A 24,070-nucleotide genomic window follows, 5' to 3' on the forward strand; every position below is an offset into this window, starting at 1 on the left:
ATTTTCAGAGCTGAAAAGCCCATTCGGAAGAAGTTACCAGTACCTCACTAAATTCTTTAATAGTAGGTGATCTTTTCTCTGTGAAAGAATAAAGAGCACCGAATTGTTCACTTGAATGCTTTTAAACAGGTATCTGGCAGTTTGAGTCACGTGGGCCTCCCAAGCTGTCGTAGAGCGGGTAGGCTAGAGGTTGGTATTGCTAAACTCTGCAAGGCTGGATGCAGAATTTGAGAGCCTTCTGGAAAGAAATAGTCCCTGCCTGAAACTTCAGTCCACTTTCTTAACAGAGTGTAAAATTACAGTTGAACTAAGCTGATTAAATGGCACAATAGATTTGACACACAGAAACAGTGTTTTTAATCTGGCAGCCAAATACATTGGAGGGGAAATGAGGTAAAGAAACAAAAAGTCCATCCAAAAAAAAAAAAAACCTATAGTCACTTTCCTTATTTTCCATGTATCTAAAAATCTGCTTGTCAAGAAGGCATCATAGTGAACATGGACGAAATAAGATTTTATTTTTTTTATTTAACCGAGGAGGGAATGTGGGCGTAACTTCAAATAGTCTATTTTTAAAAACGTTTGCATTATTACATTGGGAAGTATTTTCATGTTTCTTAGTGATCTGCAGGTTCCACAGGACTGATCTGTACCTGGTGTGTACATAGTTGAAAAGGGAGATAAATTCCTTTCTGTCAGTAATGCAGCCATCTTACAAGGTATTGTTTATTAGATCAGACTAGTGCAACGAAGTTGTTACCGATGCCTTTTGTGTTGGCTCCTAAATAATCAGCTATGAAATGGCTCATGTTGGTCTGGGTGCAAAGGAAGCGATGGAGTTTTGGAGGATGACGTTCCCTGTTTGTGGTAGTAATCAGTCTGAGGGTGATAGTTGTATACGGTCTTGTGTTAAAAGTACTGCAATTATGGAATTCTGCAAAATTGTCCCTCTTATTTTAATAGAGGGAAAAATTTGTTGGTAAATATGACTCATGCTTTGAGCTCAAACATTGTGTGGATGGTATTTGTAGTGTGAGTACCATTCTCTTAATGCATGCAGTGGGATAAAAAGATTACCTTGCCAACTTTTTTCTAGTGTTATTAAAAGTAAAAGCAAAGCTTATACTGTTTTACCTGAACATGTAGAGAATTGCTTTTTTCCTGCTATTTTCTGTTTGATTCTTGCTTTTGATAGCTATTCTCTGTCCTTAAAATTATCTTTCCTGTGTTGTAGGGTTGTTGAGTTTTGGTTTTTTGTTGTTTTGGTTTTTTTGTTTTTTTCAAAGCAACAGTTAGACAGTGAGACATTTTGGTATTTATGGCATGTCCCCAGCTTTCATCTCCTTTCTCTCACCTTTTGCTGTTTTCTTTTTCCCGCTGTCAGGGCCTACAGTGCCACTTGCTTGGTATCCCCAGTAGCAGCTAGTAGGTATGTTTGCTCCAGCGGCTGGGTGGCCCTCCTGTCCGTGCTCATTTCTGAACATCAGGGAAAAGGGAAAGCAGGCACAGTAACAGGAATATGTAAAAATGTGGTAGGATATGTAAAGCCTCAAAGAATAGATGCCAGGCATCTGTATTTCTACAGATTCAACAAAAAACACTTAAATTTTATATGGCAAGTGCTACTGGGTTTCATTTTCATGGTGTCCATGCACTGCTGATAGAAAGAAATATGCCTCCACTAAATCTTGTGAGAGTTTGGGCCACTTTTGAATTTGTTTCTGGAAATTCTGTCAGAAGAGAAATCCTTTATAAAACTATAGATGTTAAGATGCAAACCAAATATTTCTTGTTCTGGTAAATTAAATACAGTTAGCAGCAGCCGAAGTTAAAAGAAGCTGAAGTCAAAAACGCAGAGAAGACCCCGATAACCTGCTAACTAGGATTCCAAGATTTCATAGAAACAGGTTTCCTAATCCTCCTTTCTGCTTCATTTCTTTATAAATAAGATATTCATGGAAATATCTATATCAATTTATTTAGTGGAATCAAGATGACTAGTTTACTTTTGTTAAATCCTGAAACTGGTGCTGGGTCCCAAAGACAAGAATTTTTCGGTTTCCTCAGAACTTATTGTAATGTATAGAAAAATTAATAGAAACTGTAGGTTACAATAACCAGGAGATTGCAGACTAGTGCAAACGAAGAGCAAGTCCTTAGCCTTGATAGTACCGGTACCTATACAGAACAGCTCGCCCTTTCATGCTGCTATGAATAGGTCTATTGCTTTGGGAATCCCAGTAATTCTTGTTTTAATAATTACCTTCTCTTTCAGTTTCATTTCTCTTCTGTATTGATATGTGAATATCTGCGTGCAAAAAAATAAAATAAAATAACAAATTTGATGGACTGCAGTACGGAGGAAAGATTTCATTTCCAATCTTTGACCTGAAATTGTTTTCAAGGATGTAGCAATGCCACGTCCTGCATCTCCTCCCGTGCGTCAGGAGCTGTGCATGCGCGGGCACCCCCAGTCTCTGCTCCAGCATCTTTTGCCATCCTATTTCCTGCAGTGCCCCGACCCCATGTGCCTCTTCCTCTTACTGTTTGGGCTGGGGGCTTGGGTTTTTGGGTTTTTTTTTTTCTGCCGGGTGGGAAAGTCATCTGGCACAACAGGCTGCTGAACTCTTTTGAGAGTCTGGCTAGAGGTTAAAAAAAGGAATATTGCTATACTGAATGTCATGTGTAATTGGTGGTATCAGACAACTGGCTGATCTCTGTACATACAGATCTTAAGGTGTGACCCTGCTAAACAGACGACAGGGGCTCTGGTGATGTCTCCATGTCCTTTCCTGTTTGGTACCTGATTTTCTACAAAACAGTTGCATTCTGCCTATTGGTATCTGAAACGTGCTATAAAACTTTGCATTTTGCCCTAAATAACTATGCTTCAGCTAAATGAATGCAAACATGCTGTTGAACAGAAACCCTTGCACAATCAGCCAGTTAATACAAGCTTTCTGTTGCATTTTATTGTCTTTTCTGTTTAAAAAAGACAGAAAACAGAACAAGAGGCATATCTGAAGATGCATTTATTTTTCTTTTGCTATGTAATCATCACAGATGCATGCATTCTTAAATTTATAGCATTTTGTGCTTTTGCTAAATGTTTGTAATTCAGTTTTGAAGGAGAGGAATATTTCCTCAAACAATTGAGGCTCAACACTGCGCCATTTTTTCCTTTTTAACAGAAGGTCTCTGAAGAGATGTCAGTGTTTTATCTGCCGTGTAGTGTCCTCTTTTCAGTTTTTCATTCAGTCGCATGGTTTCTGATGCTCAGTATTTGAAAGCACAAGCACACTAATTATTTTATAGTAGTAAATGTCAGTACTTAGTTTCTCAAAATCAGCCAAAAATGGAACTTTAGTCCAACTTGTAACGTCTTTGCAGGTATTAGATGCAAGTATGGACATGAAATATCCATTCAAAAACTAAGGCTTGATACCTACAGCTCTGTAATGCAGTTCTTTCAGTCTTTGGTTCTATGTTTAGAAAAATTATTACTATGACATCAGTTCTCTACAGATTTGTTATAGACATAGACTGCCCTGGAGCTACAAAATGCTGTTAGGGGATATCAACTGCCACAGATTGGAGGTGAATATTTTTGGAACCATCTAAACAGAAGAACAACATTATTTCATAAAGCACAGTAATACTTGCATAGTTATAAAAATAGTATTTCCATTTTCTTTCTTGAATCCAAAAATAAAAAGTAGCTAATATCCCTAATCCTTTTCATTCATTTTCTTGGCTTCTACATTCTCAGATTATCAAAAGGATTTGAACTATCAGAGGGATTGTACTGTTACAGTGACAAGATTAGAGTTGACAGAAATTTCAGATTTTATTTCCATCTATACCACTGACATATGGAGAATTTGAGAAGGTCACTAAATTGCTCTTCCTCTGTTTTCTATAAGTAAAATGTCATCTTCACATGACTTATAAAATAAATTATATTCAAGAATATATTTGGGGGATATGCTTTTTACAGTAAGTCAGGCTACAGCAAGAGTGCTTGGGGGAGACATGAACAGATGTTATAACTTCAGCCGTGGTCATGCAATTACAAGTAAAGGATATTTGTAGTAAATCCTACTCGTTTTTTATGTTTTCAAAGAACAAGTGAACGTGCGATGTGCCTGATGAGCCTTGATGTGGCGCCGGGCGAGCCAGCCGCAGCGCCTCCGTGTGCAGAGCCAGGTGCCGGGACTGGGAGCGACCTAGCTGGGACGGGATGGGTTCCCTCAACTGAGGGGCAGCTGCAGCACCGGAGCAGCCGGAAAGATTATGGCTTCAAGCTTAGTTTTGAAAATGTTTAGTCGCCGAATTAGCTTCAATTTGAGCAATGCCATGTTCTCGTTTGAGCAGGAGCTGCCGCGTGAGCACAACAGATCAGCTGTTCTTTCAGTGAATTCCATGCTGCAACACGTGTTTCTACCCATAAGTGGAAATTACATTCATTTTCAGCATTTTCTGATATTTTCATTTTAAAATCTGAAATTTGTTTTTAGCTTCACATTATTTTTTATAAACTTTTTTTTCCCCCACGGCACAGTTGATGTAAGCTTTCTACAGTTCTGCAGATCCTTCTTCCTTCTCGCCCCCCGCAAATGTGAAACGGTCTCAGGCTTTTTAAGGTCTCCGTACTGTCCTCATTAGGTCACACGTTACTCAACATTTATCGGCCTTAGTATAATTCTGTTACCATGTTATATCAGATTGAAGGCTAATTTGTATTTTTGCTGCACTTCTTTAAAGGAAGAATTCAATACAACTGGATGAGTGTTGTGAAAACCATAGGCTTGTTGAAAAGTAACGTGAAAGATCATAGCCCTGATTCTTACAACTTTTTGTACATGTGTATTTTAGTATGTCAGAAGACTGTAGACGAACCATGTGCAACACAGTATGTGAGGCATAGACTTGAGTCCATATACTTTTGAATTGAATGATACTTAGTCCATAGTAAAATTTGAGTCCGTAATAATTCCTTTTTATTTAACAGGATTTTCTTCCCTGTTTTTCCTTACTTGTGACTTAGTTTTTCAACCTCTCCCCTTCAGTCTGAAAAAGCATCACGGTTTACATCAAAAAGACCACCTGATTTTTCTGGAGTAAATATGTTAATATATGTCACTGGTTTACAGAAAAATTCAGCATAAGGATCTGTTTGTGCAGAACCTGCCATTCAACATTTATTTGTCAGCTCTTGCTCTTCTGGACACCTGCTTATGACCAGTGCTGGAAACAGCGTGCTGGGCCTTTGCTCTGAACGGCGCTTCTGATGTAGATAGCTTTTACAGTCGGCGCGTTTTATACTATCTAAAATACAGAGCCTATGTAATGTCGATAGGTAGATGTATGAGGCATTTTTTTAAGTCTCTTGATAGGCCAGATTAATAATAAATGTGTTGCAGTGTTTATTGTAATACAGCTCAGTTTGCTGTGGACAGTAATTGCCCCGGGGCGGCGTTGGGCTTTTCCCTTGCTCCGCCGCCGCCTTGCCCCATCTCGCCAGCCTGAGTCGGGGCCCCTGCCCTCCTCTCATCTTTCCCAGTTTCTGGGCTATTCGTACGGTGACAGGGCTCTTCCAGTTTCTTCGCTACCGCCTCAGGGTCCCCCTCCAGCGTCGCGGCCAGTCTGCCGGGTTTCCTGGTCTTCCTCCTCTTCCCAGCGCTCGGAGTTTCCTGCTTTGTCTCCCCCCCCCTCCCCGAGGATCTCAGACGTTTTGATCTCAGCTTAAACCCCACCGTCTTCATCTTCCCAGCGCTGCTGCTCGTGCGGATCCTCGGCGGGCAGCCTGGTTCAAAGATTGCCTGAGACGTGAAGAAAATTGATGCAAAAGCTTCCTCATGCTCTGGTGAGTGAGTCATAACATCTGTACTCACTTTAAGCTCTCCAGCTTTAGGAGCATGCTTTCCTGTTAAGGTCGTATCAAATAACAGCGTAGAAGAAAAGTCCAGATTGTTTCTAGGACGATCCCAGCCATCACGTGTCCGGGAATGGTGCTGTGGGAGAATCTGGCGCGTGTGTTTTGTGCGAGGGGGGCACCTGAGATCTTCTGCAGAGCTTGAGTAGTTGTAGAGCGTTTTTTTGTTTGTTGGCTTGTTTGGATTTGTTTTGTGTTTTGTTTTGTGTTTCTGTCCTACCCCTTACGTAAGCTCAAATATGTTTTTAGTTCCATTAGATGCAGGACCTGAAGTCCTACGGTACTCCAGGAGATGGTTGCCCATTACACAATATGACATTGGCTTTGAGCATTGAAGAGACAAATAGGTGTTTTAAATGAAAATATATCTTCATGGAGAATTTTGCTTTCGTTAATTGTAGAAGAAATTACACTGTTCAGCTTTAAAGAAACTTGAGCTGCTAAATAAGTATTTATAAGTAACCTGTAAGGGAGAGAAAGATATTTGCATTTGGAAAAGAAATGGGATTTCTTTATAATGTAGTTTAATGGGTCCCTCAGACTGGAGGGAGGAGGGTTCTTCCAGAAATGTGTTCTGGAGAACTGTGAAGACTGAGCTGCTTCAGTTTACCAATGATAAAAGTAGTGAGGCTTTCAAATTTTTAGTAAAAATGTCTTTTTTTTTCCTAATGCATATCAGACAGTTCAGTTACATTGGTGTCAATAAAATGGTTTATAATGGCCAAAAGCAGGAAGAAATTCATTCATAGAACAATACTGGAGCAAAGTTGTCTCCTGCGTGATCTCATTAGTTCTCACTTGCTGTTCTTTGACAAAAACAAGATAAGACAGACCTGTTTTGTTTATTTTTTATTTAAAATATTAATTTAAAAAACTGAGACTGCCTTTTCTGCATCGTGAAACAAAAAAAGAAAATCAGACTTCCTCCTCCTAATCCTTTTTCAGAGGTATGCCTTTTCAGCTGAGCTGAGTTGTCTTGAGGATCATAAAATACGAGAATTTAACCTTATTCTAGATTGCAGTGCATTTTGTGCAAGGCTTGTTGCAGTTGCTTTCTTTGTCTTCCACTATGCGTGTCAGGTGCGTTCACCAGTATGTGATATATGTTTGTGGATGTAAAAATAACAAAGATCCATTCAGTGTTTTTCAAATCTACCAATCCTTTAAATTTGTCACTTCAAACATTTAGAAAAGACACAGAAAAGAGCTAAAATTTGGAAGAGACTGATTTATCCTTGTATAACTGCATGCAGATATTCTAATATTTGTGTATACTCAAGTTTCTAACGTTCTCCTTGTACATTTATCTTGACATGAAATAATCTTCATCAGACTGTAAATTTTCTCTTACAACTAACAAAAACATATCTCCCAGAGGCAAACGACTGATAGGAGTTGCAAGCCTTTGTAGCACTTCTGTGGTAGCCCTTCTTCCATATAGTCCATTATTTGAAACAAAATGGTCTCAAATTCTGCACCCCTTCAAGCTAATGGGTTCCTTTTATGTGTGGAAGTCTGTGTGAAGCTCAGGCACGTTTTACACGTATGTAATTTAAAGTAACACATTTAACTTGATTGCAGTTGCTTTTGATTTCTGCCTGTGCAAAATTTGGCTCTATCAAGAAGCTGATTCACTGAAGCAAATGCAAATATTTAATTCCTGAGGTTATAGTGTCTTTTGTTTGCATTTATGGTGCTCTAATTAAAAGCAAAGCCCCCGGGGGGGTGGATGGGGACGGATGTCGGAGCCCACACAACCCTGGTTTCCTCAGAGCTTGTACAGGCCCAAAGGCCGACCTGAAGAGAGCCGGTAGTGGGCTCAGAAATCTACTCTGTACGCGTCTGAGTTTCAGTTATTTTGTAAAATGCTTGAACAATACTTCCTGCTGCTATGTCAATAATATTAATAGCAGAAAATCTGCATTATCCCAAAGATGGCCAAAATAGGGTACAAAGGACTATTTACAGTAGGAACTAAGCATTCAGGTAATGACATTAGAAAAACATATTGATGTTTTTACATAGCTATGCTATAAAATATTTAGGTTAAAAAATAAATCTGTTATTTTTAAGACTCAGTAGCACCCATGGGTGTAAATAATAATGTCTACAAACAATATATTATATTTCCCAAATGATTTTTGAGCATTTACCTTGAATGATTATTATGATGTGTTCAGTTTATCTTCTTCAAAATTGCTGTTTGGTAATAAATTAACCAAAATATTCTTTTGGTTGTATGTACCATGATGTATTTGGGGATTGAGCAAGTTTAGTATCTCAGAAGAAGATTCATTTGTTTTGTTCCCTGTCCAGGAAGGAAAAAAAGAATCAAAACAGATTCTTGCATTTGAGCACAGACATATGTTTTGTGGGTTGGCACCAGACTAGTATGCAAATCTTATAGAACCAACTCTTTATTCTGTAGAATATTCAGAGTAACAACATTCAAAGCAAGGTGCTCAAGAGTTTAAAAAAATTCAGAATATAGTTGGAGGGGGTGTTTGGTTTTGGGGTTTTTTTTGGGGGGGGGGAGGGGGTAGACAGAAAATCTCTAATATGAGACCTGTTTAGGAATGTCCCTGTATTTCTAGTGCCTTGCAACTGTCTTCCTCTTTTGCGTCAGTGTTAGATGACATATGTGAAACAGGAATTGTAAATAAGATTATGTGTTATTAAAATGAAGTAATGTTTTAATTTCATTGGTAAACTCACATTAATTGAAGCTGAGATTGTACTGACTCCTTCTGGCTGTTAAGAAAAGGATCACAAAGCCATATGAAGAACAAAATCACCAAACACGGGTGTTTACCCTTAGTAAAATGAACCAGTCCCAAGAGCTTTGTAATATTCTCCTGAAACATATGGGTATTAACACAGAAGAATTTTTTTTTTTTTTCCCCTGTAGTGATGTTCAAAATTCCTTTAAGGCTGTGAGAACAAAATTAATTGTATCCTTACAATTATTGCCATTGTTGTGAATGAGAAAAAGACCAAAAAGATCAGAAATAACGTCTGCAATGGGAGCAGAATTTAAATATCTGGATTTTGGTTGTGCAATTCAGTGCCAACAAAAAAAGAAAATATAGTCATCTGCTAATATATAGAAGACATAGTGGGAGTGATTTATGCAGCAGGCAAAAAGAAAAGGTAATCAATGCAGTAGCGTTTAAAAAATCTGGGGAGTTTGGGGTAAGATTCAACTTAAGAAAATTGAAGGCCAGGTTTGAAGGGCGATTGATAGACTGTCTCAGCACCTAACTGCGTGCGCAAGGTGGCTTGTAGGGAAACAAACCACCGATTCTGAAACGCTTCGAAAACTAATTTTTAAAATGCTACGGTGACATGCGACGTTTCTTTCCCTGCAGTTGCTCCGTATTACATTTTCTCTGTCTAAAAAAGACTTTTCTTGGGTTCTCGGGGCAGCTCTGCTCTCACGATGCAGTCGTCTGAAGGTGTTCTTCCACTTACCAGCGATGAACGTCCCACCGGCAGAACTTACCGAACAGACCTGTTGAGGGATCTGGTTTTGCTTCTGCGTCAGTTTATTCCTCTGAGTTTGTTGGGCTGGCGTATGAAACAAGTGAAACGCACCCAAAGCCTATCGTAACTAACCAAAGAAGCGTATGTCATGACCGCACCAAATATAGACCTATTGAAGTAAAAGTGCTGGGTTTTTAAGCGTTTCGTTTGCAATGTCCCTACTGCTTACCATAAAGCAACAGCGTTCGGTACCTCATCGTGTCCGGCTGTGATCATGAGCTGCCTGTCAGCAAAACTTGTTGTCTGCCTGTTTGTTTTGCCCGTCAAGGTGTTTCGTTAGGCTTCGATTATTTAAAAACACTTTTTCGCCTCTTCTGCTCCCCCTCAGCCCCGTGGTGAACCGCATCTGACAGCGGCGGTCCGCTGGGGCAGTGCCGCGCTGCGTTGCCCCGCGGCGGCTTTTTCATCCCGTAACAGGGTCATTCCGGATCTGGGACTTTCCCCCTGTACCAATCCATCAACGCCAAGCTTGGCAAGTGTCAAGGCCCAATGTGCAGCCAATTTATTGCTAAGATTTTCATGGGGGGGGGAGGGGAGAATAAAGCATATTCATGGTAGCGTATGCAACTGTAATGTTTTATTTTCGGGACTGGTGTGACGGTTACTCTCCTACAAGGATTTTAGATTTTTGGAGGCGCTAGGATGAGGAGCAAGTACCCGCTTGAGCCTCGGGTATCTGCTGCTTTGAGGATGAAGTCGATTTGGGAGATGTTTCTTCTGCAGCGGTGAAACCTCAGGGGTTGGATTTCCTTCCGAAGAAGGAAGCATGGGCAGAGCAGATCGAGCAGTGCCCTAAAGCTGAGGCCGATACGGGCGAAGGGCAGAAACATGGCATTTGTGCCGTTAAGGGTAGTTAGCTCAGCCTGGGTGTCCGCGCGGCAGCGAGCGGCCGCGGTCCTGCGAAGCCTCTGGCGCGCTCAGCCTTGCCTTCCCACGCCAAAGCCCTCGCCGCAGGCCATCGCCTCTTCCAGGCCCACAAAGAAATAGCTAAATGGGCTGTAAAAAACGGAGCGCCTTCCAGGATGAGCGAACGGCCTGTTTGAACCCAAGTTCCCGTGCCGATTGGATTGTGCGTGCTCTGGAGTCGGCGGCGGCGGCTTTTCCTTTGCCTCCGCTCGAAGCTGGGCTCCTCCTTAACCTGAGAAAAGGCGAACCGAGCCCAATCAACTGAGCAGAGGGAAAAATTACTTAGGAGAAGAATTTTTTTTTTTAACTCAATTAACTTCATAGTTAATGGCTCCTATTGCTAAATCAGGACCAAAAGAGTTCAAGAATATTGCAGCATATATTAGGCTACACCGGCACCGGCGGAGGAGCTTAATTTTGTACATAACGTCAAGCGTGTACACGAGGGTTGCGTTGGCTTAGGGCCGTTGTCAGGCTCCGTCTGCCTTGCGGGGCAGAGCTACCCGCTGCAGTCCCCTTGCTAGGGGAGCGTTCTCCAAAACGCTGTCGTGCTTGTAACATAGTCGAGTGGGTTCCGGTTTGCTGAGAGAAACTGAGGCTTTAACGTGTGTAACTCTTGGGCGTTTTAGCCTAAGTTACTTTCCAAATGAAGTAAAGTTAATACGCTTCAACATACTTAGACTAGTTCATCTGGTTTCTGACATTACCGTAAGTGCAGACATTTACTGTTTTTTAATTCATTTTCCTATATTTGTGGTTCTGAAATGGGAAAACAGTACTAACCAATGGCACTGTATGGTTATGTTAGTGAATGGCATTTTTTCGTTTAAAACTGCAGCTGGCATTTTTAGGGGCCTTGTCTTGAAGTTATCTTTAATTTGATTTTTCAGAGTTTAGGGAGCTATTTAAATTTTCATAATAAATGTGTTTATTATTGCATATCATATAGCATTCTTCAATATTGATTTGTGTATTTAATATGTCTTATATAATCTTTAACTAACTCATGGGTGGTGGTTGTTGTTGTTATTTTGGTATGATAACAGTGAATTTCCCCAGTTTGCTCTAGTTAGAATCTTAAATATGTTAATGCAGAGTAATTGTTTTGTGACTCATGTAGATAAATGCCTTCTGATGGAATAGCTTTAGTGCTTGTCCATTTGCTTTTAAAAGCACTAAGTAAATTAATATATCGTATACAAGGTACAATTGTAGTTTGTGCCTTCATAATAAATAAATATATAAATAAATACAATTTTTTTTTAAATCCTAAGTATAATTGCAACTGACCTGGCTTATGTACTGTTTTGTGGTGGATTTTTACAGATCCTTATTGACGATGGTGGTCATTGGAGGTATAAATACTGAAGAATATGTCATTTACAGAGAAGATGTTTGAAATCTGTTTCCTTTAGACAGCAAAGGTGAGTAAAATATCTGTGTTATATACTTATATATGACTAATAAGTTAGATTTTTTTTTCCTTCAAGAATATTAGCCTGGTTTCACTTTTGAAAGTTTTAAGCTTTTTAATAACTAATATGAAAAATGAGCTATATGAAAGCAGTTGGATCTTTTTCCTTCTTTTAGTTATAAAAATATGAATCCTTGACTTGGTGATTCTGCATTTACTATGGCAGTCCTTATCCTTCCCGAGTTTTTTGTACCGCTGACCACTTGCATCATCTATGTGTGATACTGATCATAACCAGGAATACCTTATATGTTGCAGTATGAAGTGTAGTTAGACGTGGGGATTGCTACTTGAAAAAATGAAAGTTATGTGGAAAAGAAATAGCCAGCAACACAAAAATAAGATACAGTGATTGGTCTCTTAAAGTTTTCGGTAGGATTTTGGAAATGTGACTTCATTTTAATTAGGTGTTAGTTAGAGACATGTCTCTGCTCGTACTATTTATTTTGAGTATATGGACTCTGATCACCAAAATACGTCAGATACTCAGAATAGTTTCGTGTGTATTTTTTGTCTGTTTATTCTAAAACTAACTGTATAAAACACCTCAGGTAATATTGTGAGAAGATTGTATCTGTTATGGAAATAGAGCTAATTTTCCCACTCATTATCTACTGTTAAATTTACATATGGCAATATCTGAAATTTAGTGATGATTATATGGCAGTAGATTTTTGGTTAGCTGTACAGCTCATCTATAAGCAAACCAATTAAGACATAATTCCAGAATATAATTAAACTCCTAATGGGGCACTTTAATTCACTTGAAATCTGCATATTTGCCTTTCTCCGTTTTAGTAGACAGGTCCAAAACGAAGGTACAGCTTGATTTTTGAACTTCTGAATACAGCAACTACCTCTTAGACTTTATGAAATAAAGTGCATAAAATTCTTTTGAATGGTCTTCGTTTCCTGAGTAAGTTATTTAGCTCCCAAAATCTGAACTTCAGATAGCTTTCATGAGCTGTTTATTGAAGAATAAAACTCACCGCGTTGTTGGGGCGCTGTGCCGCTGTCGATGCTCTTCTCACCTGCAGCGCGAGGCCATGCAATGCAGCCCAGTGATGTATGTAGTGCAAAGTTTGTGCGGTGTACTGAACTAATGGTCTTCTTTTCCGCATCTCTGGGCAGCCGTGATCTGCTGGGGAAGAGCTTGTTCTGCAGATCTTTATTACTGATTCTTCAAGCAGCATGAATTGAAAATCTTTGGAATGAAGTAGTTAGCTCAGGCCAAGCCTAGTGGAGCATCAGGTCCAGGATGCACGGGATCAAGGTTCTGCGTCTCCCTTCTATCCTATGAGAATAAAAGACCTTATTTATTTATTTAGTGTTTGTGATGCATTTGTGTTAGTGTCTGTTCAGTATCTTTTGTATATAAGTAGGAGTTTTCCTGTAATAACACTTTTTCACTTTGGAGTTTTTAGTTTGTTTTGTTTTGTTTGTTTTTTTCCAGCCCAAGTTTGACTGCAAGGATACTAAAACATATATTGCCATATGCAGTGGTCATTGGCAGATGTATCTGAGCTAATGCAGCCCTGGTTTTATTAGCTTTTGGATCATTCTAGGTTTTCTCAGCTTCCAAATGATTTTTATAAGAGAAAAGCAGATGGGAAATAGTTAAAGAGTGTGGCATGCATAACTGAATTACATGACCTAAAATAAGGAAACAAAGAGTAGCTGTTTGAGGAAAGCTCAAATTAAGAAAGAAAGGAAGGCAGTTTTCTCCTTTTCTTTTTTTTTTTCCTTTTTTTTTTGAACCCCAGAATGGAAGACCTTTTTTATTTAAAAGATAAATTCTACTGAGCTGAGAGATTATTTATACCTGTGCCATGGTGAGATTAAATCTTTTTTGGCTGTTGTTGTTACTGTTTCCTGCAAGGATGGCTTTTTGAGTATGCTTTTAGTTGCTCCAAAAGGGGGAACTCCCAGATTTTGATGAAGGAAAACTGGGGAATAAAAGTTTGCATTTGGGTTAAGAAGAATCCTTTATTGTATCTGAAAAACTGGTACAGGGAAAGTCTTTCTTTCTGTAAGGTTAATGTTTAACTGGTTATTTCCTTAAAGTTTTAATATATACGTGTGGGTAAACCTCAGAATGCTTCTGACTAAATCCAAAAAACATTTAGCCCTTATTCTCTGTAACTTAGCTCTTACTTTGCACTTTTTTTGTCTACCAGTACTAAACTGTTCACAGCTGTGTAAGTATGTGCAGACACTGTTTCTATTCCATTTGATCTATTTTTAAATGTAGGGGCTTTTTGTATTTAATACGCATTACTGTGCTTGCAGTCTAATACTTCAAAACCTTAGTGACCTTGGTTCACCTACTTGTACCTGCATTATCATGCAGTCTTTAATTATATGATAGTGTGCTGTTTTTCCCCATAAAAGGAAATCCTTGCACTAAATAGATGGCATTTAATCAGTATGTGGCTATATAGTATTTTTAATTGTTCATGGTTCCAGATCTTCTGTATTGTGCAATTTGCTAACTTTGCTCTGAAGACAGAGTTAGGAATTTGCTTATGCGCTTTATTATACCTTTTAGCAACAAGTTTTCTCTAAGACTTTGTAGCCAAACCCAGCCTGTGAAGCCCAAGACATTTTGCAGAAACATATTCGTTCTATGAACTTTTCTTGCCGCCTCTGTTGATGGGCTGCTGGGGTTCACATGCTTTTTACAGTGGGTGCAGAACTGGGGTGCTCGCTCCATGAAGACTTTCGTCAAGCCGGGAAAGTGGGACCTGCGATTCTTCGCGCAAAGCCTAGGAATTGAAAGGGTTGTTGGCCTGGGCGCTGCCTTTTAGTCCTAGTTTTGTTCTCCTGTGTTCCCAATACCAGTTTCATCCTGAGCCATTTTTACTTGTGTCCTAGCCCCTTGCATGTCTCATGTCCTGTCTCTTCCACATCTCTCTCTCTTGTCTTCATTTTCTCTTTCTGCCTTGTCCAAGTGATTCCCAATGTCAGCTGTTTTCTATTCCAGGTCCGTTTTCCGTTCTCACGCAGCCTTCCGGCATGTCACTTACCTTCCCGAATTAGTTCCGTTCTGGCTCCAGCCTTACACCCGTGTCGCTGAGGGCAATGCCTGCGCAGCCGGACGCGGGAAGTGGCCTATCTTCGTGCCCATGCCCCGGGCAGCTGGTGCGCGTCCCCTCCGGGCCCGGGCTCCTCTGCGGCACTGCCAGGTGCCCTGGAGAGCTGAGCGTGCCGGCTCTGCTGCCGGGCGCTGCTGGCACGCAGCCCTAGGGCAAAGACCAGCCCTCTCTGCCAAACCGTACGTCCTTGCCATGATGCGTGCCTATGTTAAAAATTTGCATTTCAAGAAACGTGCATGTCAAAAACCTTTAGGCTGTCCACTAGAAGAGAGCATGGAATGTAGGGATGTTTTTAGTGTTCGTATAGCATCTTAACGTGAACGCTGGATTTTCTTATCCATAAATGGAGATGCAGCTTATTGGTTTGTACTATTTGTTCCAGCGTGTGAAAGAAACCAGAACTATACGTTACAAGTTCTCATAATTTTTGTTTCTTTTTAGTCATGCAGAAGGATGCAAAAATATATCAGAGAGATACAGCATTAATAAAATAGGAAACTGGTTATGCAAGCGTAAGGTGGATAGGCGGTCCTAACATCTGTTTCATGTGTTTTATCTTTTTAAATGGTACATGGAAAATTCTAGTAGCTAGATCGGATTTTATACTGTGTGATAAAAGTGACAGTGGTGTTTAGTCCTGTGCGCCGTCTCCAGCTGCGAGCCGCGTAGTCTTTGGGAACTTTCTGAGCTGCATAATCCTGGCATCCGTGATATATCACTGTACAAAAGCGGGCCTCACGCTATCCAAACTTTAGAATTTATAAGGCTGTTTAACTACACTGAAGTCTATAATATATGACTTGGCATTGCGCACACAGTGCCGCTCTCAATAGTTTGTCTTAGAACTGTGTCATTACTAATGTTTTGATAGTAATTATTCTAAGATAGGAAAGGAGCACAGTTGCATCATTTTTCTCCCTGGAGCTGTCTGCAGTCCAGATTGACAGACAATTTTTCCTGAATTGTTATTAAAACCAAGGAGTCCAGTTGTCTTTTCTGAGGCCCTAATGTATTTCTGAGAACAGTCAATTCTCTGTCTCTCTCATCTTTTAATATGAAATGGTATTTATTTTGTGAAAACCAAAGTTATTTTCTCTAATGCAAGATATAACCTAATTATGCTGTTTTAAATTTAATAAAGGGAAGCCTACTTAATTCAAAAGCCACTTCTACAGAAATTATTTGAAGGATTTTGAAAAAAAGTGGAACTTATACTTTCTATATCTCTACTCTCAGCCAAATTTTAGAATATGTTTTAAATATAATCAATTTAAGCGGTAAGTGTCTGTCTCAGCAAAAAATATTGTACCTCTTTTGCTGAGTTATTCACATTTGACAGGAACAAGAAGGGTGGGACTGACCTAAAAATATACATTTTGGCTGTTTGCTTTCAGTGGTCCCCATTTGTTTTCCAGCTGGTCATTCTGGAAGATTTTTCAAGTCAAATGTGGGCTGATGTTTTAAACTGCTTCTTGAAACAGATACTGGAAATAAATATTGCAAACTACAGGAGCTTTCTGTTTTGAAAAATTGGGACAGAGAGCGCCCCAAAGAAAAGTAAATATTCCCACACATTTTTACTGTTACTAAATTAATCAAGCCTAGTGGTTTAATTGGAATTTCAAAGTTAAATAATGTAAAAGTTTCTGATTCTAAGGTAAATTATTTGTGTCTCTGTAAGACTGATAATTTTATAGCAAAACTGTTAAAATTCCCTTTTTAAATCATTTTTCTTAATGAAAGAAAGCTCGATACACATGTGCAAAGCTTTTGAATTAATTGTTTAAGGATTGGTATCATATCACAGTAACTTGTATGTCTCCAGAAGGTGTGTGTATTTTATTATTAACTCAGTCCATGAGTTTAGAAAGTTCTACAAATATCCATTTTCTTGTAATACATCAAGAGATTTCTGTGATAATTGAGCCAGGTCCTCTTTTGTTTTCTCTACAAGACCTACTTGTTTAAAATAACAGATCATCGATCTGCCATCGTTATTTGTTAATTAGAAAAAATATATAAAGGAAAAACGCATGTAGAATGCAGTATTTTAAACAGGATAATTCCTCTCTGTTGTAACAACAAACCAAATTGAGGTCTTCTAATTTGCTTTCATAATTCCGTCTAAAAAAACAATGTTCTAAAAAGAAACTCAAGGGTAGCTAGTCTAAAAGAAAGAGAAGACTCTCCCAAGAGGAGGATTTCTCTGCTGCGGCACCTTCTCATCAGGCAAGCGGTTGGGTTGGGTTCCTGGTGCTGGTGACCCCGACCGCAGTTAGGTTCTTCCCGGCCCCGGTGGCCCCCGGCCCCTTGTCATGCCAAGATGCTTCGCGGTCGGCTCCGGCTACGCGAGAATTGCATCCCGCCGGGGGAGCGGGGGGAAGGGATGAACCCTCGGCGCTCCAAGGCTTTGCCCACAGCCCTGATTTGGAGTGGCCCTGTTCAGCCTGGATCGCCGCTCCTTATCCCCTTCTGGTCTGGCCTCATCCCGCTGGTTCCTGCAATTTGATGCACAAGTAGAGGCAGCGTTCAGTGCAAGCCGGTCGGTCCAGCCGGTCTCTTTAGTTTGCTCAAGAAATAAGCATAGTCTTTTTAAACACCTTGTTTAATAGTGAGGGGAATTAATCATATTATTCTAAATGCTAATCTGGAGACAAAAGACAAATGAAAAAAATTAATTAAAAAAACCCCAGTGATTTAAAAAATAAAAATCTATAGATCTGTGGTTACAGATAGAGAACCAGTTCAAAGTTATTCGTTACTTCCCGTTTGCAGTGTGTACCTGCAACTTGCTTTTCCTGCGATGAGAAGGAACAGCTCTCAAATGAAACAGTCTAATTTTTGTTTTTATTTTATCTTTAAACAGTCATAACTGTTCAAATTCTTAACTGGCCTGTATCAGCATATTTCTGTTAAAGGAAGAAGTTGATACCTGCAGATCAACCTCCACAGATCTCAGAAACATCTTTGTCTCTTCACATGGAAGGATCCCAGTTTAGCAAAACATTTTAAAACCCAAACTAGTGATGCTTTTAATTTCACAGTCATGCAGAATTTCTGAAGAGAAGAACCATTCTCCACTGAAAAACTGTGATGATACTCCATAATTGTCATCCGGCACAGGATTTTTTTTTTTTTTTTTTCTCTCACATCCCTGAAAGATGTTAATGAGAGAAGATTTTCACCTAGATGTGTATGTGGTTGCCACAGTTTCCTTTAACTTAATTTCCCAAGCTGAAATTACATCATTTCAAAGGATTCTTTAAATTTGTTAAGGTTTTTATCTTCAGTGTATGAAAGGCAGTAGGTACAAGTCTGGGAGGGGAAAAAGTACTTGAGCTCATGAAAAGAGTTGGTAAACTAAGCTTTTGTTTGTAAGGTATTAGGAATAATGAAAATACCTATTTTTAACCAACTTCATCTGTCTGAGTTCTTAATACAGGAACTAAAGCTATTTAGGACGTAGATCCCAGAATGAATTTCAAAGTAACAGCCATGTATTTCAGATCCGTATTGTTTAAATGCTAGAAAAAAGGGATACAGTTATTTTTATATTATTGATAAATAAAATTAAAATGTTCAGTGTTGAATGTTATTTCTGATTTGAAAATAGTTTATGAGAAGGTAGATACATAACAGAATTCTGATTTATTTGCTATTCTGGCAAATGGAAGCAGGAAATGGAACAGCAGACCTGGTCGCGGTTTATGACTGTGTACCTTCAATAAAAGGCAGAAAAAGAAAAACAGTATATAATCAAACCTCACGTAGATAATTTTAATGCAGCTTTTCTTCTTACTCTACAAGTTCTGTTGGAAGTTTTCCTGCCTTCTAATGCAGACATTTATACTTACAAGACGTAAGGTGTATATCTTTTTTTTTTCCCTTTAATCTTCTTTGTATGTCAAACACCTCAAGCGTTTGAGTGACAGAGGGCGACATTGGTACAGCAGCATTCTGCGGGCAAATGAGCGATGACGGTAGGCATAACGGCAGCTGGAATAACCCGGCACGTAGGTGGTCTGGTTGGAAGGTGCTCATGGTGCTGAATGAAGTTCTCCTGTAGTAGATTTCAATTTATATTGCGTTCTCATAGTATAGAAGAAAAACATATACCCAAGGCACATGAATATGCGATTTCATCCCTTGAAGAAGTATCATTACATACTCTGAAAGCAAATTCAACGGATAGATACAGGAGTCTGAGGACACTAGTCCAAGTCCTGGCTTTTGCTGCAGGTGTGAAAGAGGGCAGTGTCTTCCAGAGCGGCTTAGTACGCTCCCCTGTGGACTGACCCACGCAACCTCTCCATGCTGTACTAAGAACAACTCGGAATAAAGGTGTTAATTTTTTAGGAAGGAGAGGGAGCGCTTGGCCATTGGTTGCTTGCCAACTTTTGGCTTCTTTATGGATTTGCAAACCCCAAGTGTGTATTCAAGAGATCTTGGTAAAGTGAGTTAGTACTTTGTGTGTAGTGTGAAATTTCACAGCTGGAGAAAGTAAGAAAACTTTGCTTCATTAAAGTTTAATGCCAGTATTACCATTGACTTGCAGAAGGTTAGATAACTGTCTGCTAGCCGAAAAACATGAATTCAACATTAACTTGGTTAATACTGGTATACTATTTTGTCTGTATGGAAGATTGATCAATATGTCATTTTACTCAAATATCATTCTAACTGCTATTATACCACTTAAAGTTTAAAAATCTTAGCAAACCGTGTGGCCTGTCTGTAACTTTTATCAGCAGAAACTGATGCATGTGCCTTGATCAGGTTAGTATTTATTAAAATTGGTTGTGATCCCTGGCAAACAATCATTTGGAACCAGTGATGCTAGAGAAGAGTACAGTTGCTCCTACAGAGGGGCGTTTTAAGATGCTTCGTAAATTCGTTCGTATTGTGAAACTAAACTATGTATTTGCTAGTGGAGCAGATCAGCATATCACTGCGTTAGAATATGTTACTTAAAAAAAAAAAAAAAAAAAAGCCACATTGCCAATATTCAGCTGATTTTTTTTTCCATCTGTCCTGAACAGTATTAAGACTGTGGATAGCCCCGATACTTTATCTGCATACCTGTAGTCCTGTAGAAGTCGGTTCTTTTTACGGTGTCGTCTTTTAGGAAGAATTGGGACACCTTCCTCAGGATGATGGTACTTGGAAGTTGCATACTTTTCAAATGGCTTACCTAACACAGCTTTTACCGATGTGTTAAAGGTGGTGGGAGTACGCCCGTTTGATTAATACCCCATTTTTGTTTAGTCTCTTTCCTTTAAAAAAAAAACTACAAAAAAAGAGCCTTGTATTCAGCATGTGAGCAGAATATTGACGTTTCATTTTGGCCGCACAAAGATCTTGTGAAATCGTTGGGGTTTTTGCCCTGTTAGGACATAAGAAAGAGCTTTCTAGATTCTTGTTATCAAAATGGGTCACTGCTTTAGCATGCTGTCTTTCAAAAACAAGGTACTGATAAATTTGACAAAAAAGCTTGTAATTTCCAGTTTAACTAAAAAATAAGTTAAACATCCACTGTATCAAGTGTGTGGGACTCTGTCATTCATAACATGCAATACATGTTACACGCAGACATCCAAGATGTCTTGTAATTACCAATGGACAAGCGGGATGCAGCTGCAGCGATGGGGTAGGGAGAAGCAGATGAAGCCAAGCAGCGAGGTCCGGGCAGCTGGACCACGCACCGTATCAGCTGGTACTAATTCAGGCTGCGTCCCTCCCGACTCCCGCCTTTCTCCCCAGTGAAGCGAGCTCTACGGACACACGCTTACTGCACAAACTTGCATTATTTTTGCAGAACAGTAAAGCACAGCTAATAATAAAATGCTTTCAGGCTAGAAATACTTCTTTTATAGAAGTGTGTAAAGATGGAAGTAGTGTATTCTAACTGAACGTAGCTTCTTCAGTTGTGTCTTCTATCTCCACTGCTTATGGTACTTTTCTGACCAAGGTAAGTCTATTTTGGGGGGATATCTAATGGAGAGTAAGGGAAATCTAACAAATTTGAAGGCCGGAAGGGACAACGTTGACTGCGTTGTCTGACCTCCTACAATATGCAGGCCATCACACTTTTTCCCAGAAAAGGGGAATTAGTTTGGATTAAAGTTTGCATTTTTGAAAGCTGCCTGATCTGGTTTTGAAGCATGAAATTAATAGTGAGCCCATCATTTCACCTAGAAAACTGCTTCCTTGTTTGATTACCTATAATAGTAAAAAATTGCTTCTTATATAAAATTAATACTACTCTACCTTTCATCTAGAAGAACTTAAAATCTTTCCCTTCGTTAATAGGTACTAAAATGTCTTTCATGATAGTATTGTTGCATGTTGTTTTTCTTATAGTAGAATATACTTTTTTCATCTCTCTTAGTTGTACATGTTTTAGCATTTTCCTGCATTATTAGCCAAAAAAAAATAAAAATGTGAATTTGGAAAAGTCTGTGAAAGCCATTTATTTTAAAATGGTACCCTAAACTCTGTGATAATTAATGTAGTCTGGTACGCTTTCACTGTGGTTCTCTAGCATATAATAGATCTATAGTGTACTAAGTTTGCAGCTATGTTACTGTCATGCCTCACTGCTTTATCCCCTAAATTGCTGATGAGAATGAATGTGGTACATGTTAAATAGAATTTAGAGATTTGGGGAAGCCAAAAAGTGAATTAAGGCTTCTGTTGCCCCAAATGTATAATAAAAAAAAGAATCTGTGATAGGGAAAAAATGCCTTGGTGTAAACTTAGAGACTGGGCCGTAAGCACAGACTTAGCCCAGAATCAATTTGAGCTTTTGCGCCTGGCCCGGTCCGTCTTTTACGGATACGGAGCTCTTCTGGAGGAGAAGCTAAAGCCCTAAGTGACTCCTGGGGTCTGCTCGGGAGCAGGTCAGAGGGATTATGCGCGGGACTGGAAGGGGAGAAGGGTCTCTCTCTTCCTCCTCCACGATCATTTCCTACATCCGGAACTAAGTATGTAAGATGCTAAAGCCAGTTTAGCCCCCGAGCTCGGTGGCACTGCTGGCAAGCGAGCCGAACGGAGGGGAGGCAGAGGGAGGGCGTGGGGGACACGGGGGCTTTCCGCGGAGCCGGGAGGTGGCTCTTGGAGCAGGGCTGTGGTGGAGGAGGGCTACCGAAAGCAATTGTTTGAGGTACGTTTCTTACTAAGCTTTAGCTTAGATTCATGTTTGTATAATACTCAGGATAGTGGGATGCATTCATTGAAAGGGGAAAAAAAAGTGCAAAAGTCTTAGTGGACTGATGTGACAGTAAATTATTTTGTTTAGGTGGAAATAGAAACGTACAAAACCTAAATCTAGGATTGAACTGTATGTTTCGGTGTGGAACTAAATATGGTCATTTAGTGATGATTAAAAGGTGTTTTTTAAAGTAGATACATCTGAGGATGCAGTCAGTGTCCATAGCAATTTCTGAAGCCTGAGTGAGGTCCCGGCTCCGTTGAAACGGATGGCAGAATTGCCGCAGGGGTTCGGTCATGGTCACGCAGTGCAGTGCTGTGTTGATTGAAGTGTGTTTCATTGCCAAATTCTAGATGGGCATCTCATTTGAGATGCCTGGTCCTTCTTTTGGATTTGACACATTTTTAGGTATTTTCACGGCATGTCTTGCAATACCAGCTCTAGGCTACAGACTCCATATCAGTTAAATTTTTCTTATCTGTCCCTGAACTCATCTAGTACTTGTGCCATATAAAAACTATTTGTTGGCAACATTAGGGAACACTGTCTGAATGCTAAAGCTGCGTCTGTCTTTCATTTCCATGACTCTTTTGCACTAATAAAAGATAAATAAATAAATAAAGACTTCTGGGGAATATTGAAGATTTTGCAATAAGCTTCTTTTGAGAGCACTTTCCAGAGAAAATAAATACGAGTTTTGAGCAGACTTTTTCCCTAACTTCTGCAACTTGGTGATTTATATTCAGTAAATTGCTGGGCTCGAGGTCTGGCCAGTGTAAATGGCGGGATAACCTCTGACACGTCGCGATTTGTCCAAATCTCTGTCATGTGCCGCCGCCGCCGTCTGCCTCTCCAGGCGGCCTGTGTCTGCTGAAGAGGACCTCTGCCGCTGCCTGGCCGCGCGGTTCCCACGCGGCGTCCGGCCAGGCTGCCACGTCTGCCCCGAGCAGTTCAGCGGCGGCGTTTCGCCGCGGTTCCGCTTCCCGGCCTTTGTGCACGGCTGTTGCGATCCGGTGCCTCCGCGGAGGTCCCTTTGCGCTCCCCGTCAGTGGGCAGGCTTAACAGTAAAACCAAATCAAGATTTGTTTCTTACAGCTCAGGGAAGAGAAAGCTGAGTCAATACTTAAAGACTTGGGAGCAAAAGATTGCAGAAGACAATAAAACACAAGCCTCATCTGTGCTTACTAAGAAAATATACTAAAATAGCTTTAAAAGTACCACACCTTGAAGATAATTTTTGAGTATTAGGAAGACTTGCATTTTGTCCAACTTTTACCCACCTCTCCCTTAAATACAGCCATGTTGCTAATTATGCTGGCTAAGATCTTGTTATAGTTTCAAATGCAGATATTGGTGATCTCTGGAGCCTTGCACCTTATATACTTCTTACCTTTGTTGTTTCATACCTACTTACTATGGAATGGTGTAGCTAGCTCGCTTCCTAATTAGGCTGGTTTAATTTTTTTAGGACTCGGCTTTTGCTAGATGCCACCCGTGGTATCTTTGGAAATATTTTGACAGGAATACAAGATTTAAGGCCTTTGGCCAGTCCTTTTCAGGAATCAGACTCTCTTCATCTGTTGTTGTTCTAGTGGTTCGTGTGTACAAGTCCAAAAATGGCTTTAGACTTTTTGGATGCCGGAGGAGAACTTTCCTGCATGTCTGTTAATTTACTCTTAATTCACTGTAATCCCTACTGGTGCCAAAAAATCTCTCCAGCTCCTCCATCGAAGAGTTGTGCTCCATACGAAGTACCACTTGGGTGTTTCACCAGCGTGCTGACAACTACAGCACTTGATGGTGGGACACGAGCAAATAGTGCTTTGGGGCTAGAGGTCTGCGTGGTCGGATGTCGCACGTGGGCTGCAGGACTCCGAGCGGTACCTGCCTGCTTTGAGCAGGGCATG

The 24,070-nt window shown here is 40.0% G+C and overlaps 1 protein-coding gene across 7 annotated transcripts in view; it reads left to right on the forward strand.

Annotated features, from left to right (window-relative positions):
- MBD5 (methyl-CpG binding domain protein 5) overlaps positions 1-24,070 on the forward strand; it is a 145,000-nt gene that overhangs the window by 40,426 nt on the left and 80,504 nt on the right. For 6 of the 7 annotated variants that reach the window (XM_067299418.1, XM_067299415.1, XM_067299419.1 and 3 more), the window contains exon 2: positions 11,711-11,808. The gene's annotated coding sequence lies outside the window, so the exon portion shown is untranslated. Of the gene's footprint in view, positions 1-5,818; positions 5,867-11,710; positions 11,809-24,070 lie in introns of those variants that run through there. The other variant, XM_067299416.1, reaches the window with a different exon arrangement.

The sequence above is a fragment of the Apteryx mantelli genome, chromosome 6 (assembly GCF_036417845.1).
Source record: "Apteryx mantelli isolate bAptMan1 chromosome 6, bAptMan1.hap1, whole genome shotgun sequence".
Classification (NCBI taxonomy): Eukaryota; Metazoa; Chordata; class Aves; order Apterygiformes; family Apterygidae; genus Apteryx; species Apteryx mantelli.